The sequence below is a fragment of the Galeopterus variegatus genome, unplaced genomic scaffold, assembly GCF_000696425.1.
Source record: "Galeopterus variegatus unplaced genomic scaffold, G_variegatus-3.0.2 Scaffold5001, whole genome shotgun sequence".
Classification (NCBI taxonomy): Eukaryota; Metazoa; Chordata; class Mammalia; order Dermoptera; family Cynocephalidae; genus Galeopterus; species Galeopterus variegatus.
The window spans coordinates 72,723-73,689 of record NW_007731112.1 but is presented as its reverse complement, the minus strand read 5'-3'; positions in this window follow the sequence as shown (position 1 = coordinate 73,689).

Sequence of the window (967 nt, the reverse complement as noted above, 5' to 3'; positions counted from 1 at the left end):
TACTGTTTTCATACCAGTATAAATTTTGTGAATCTCATTAAGAGTACCCATTAAATTTACTCAGACCTGCTGTTGGGGGGCGGGAAGGCTTGCCCGAGAACCTCTGTGCACAGAAAGCCTGTTCAGCATCTCGATTTTTAAACTTATTCTATTCAGACTATTGTCAAGACAATTATTATACTTTATCTTCACAAAATACCTAAGAAGTAATGTAGACAAACTGAGGCATGAAAAATTTGTCACTTACCTAATCTGGTACAGCTAGTTAGTGAATGGGAGAGTTATTAAGCTTTGGAACCAAAGGCTCTTAGACCAACAGGCATATAGACCTACCATCTGTATCAGCTAGTTAAGGCTAAATTATATTGAGGTAACAAATTGACCCCAAGTTTTGGTGGCCTACACAGCAGAAGTTTATTTCTCACCCAGGGTTCTTTCTGTTCCATCCTCTGAGGCCAGCTCCGTGCTACACTGACTGCAGGACCAGCCTGAGGGAGCGTGGTCTGTCTGAACATTACCAGCCTCGTGGCAGAGGACAAAGAGACATGCTGAACCTTGAGCTGACTTTTCAAGCTCTTAGGTCACTTCCATATGAATTTCTTTGGCCAAAGTATGGTCACTCCTTAATTTAACAGGATGGGGTGGATAATCCTTCTGTAAAGAGTAGCTCTGCGAGTCATTTGTCCAAGCTTGATGGCCATGGGATGGGGAAGCAGATCCTCCTCTAGAGAGAGGCAGTCAAGATTTTGAATGATAATTGTTGACCACAGTATTCTAGTCATGGAATTTACTATGAAGGCAAGCGTCTTTATTATCTTTTAAAAATTCTCTCTGTCCGTAATGATTTTTCTCACTCTGTATTTGTCCTTTTCTGATTCCAGTTGGACACAGTAGAATGGTGTGTGTGTGTGTGTGTGTGTGTGTGTGTGTGTGAGAGAGAGAGAGAGAGAGAGAGAGAGAGAGAGAG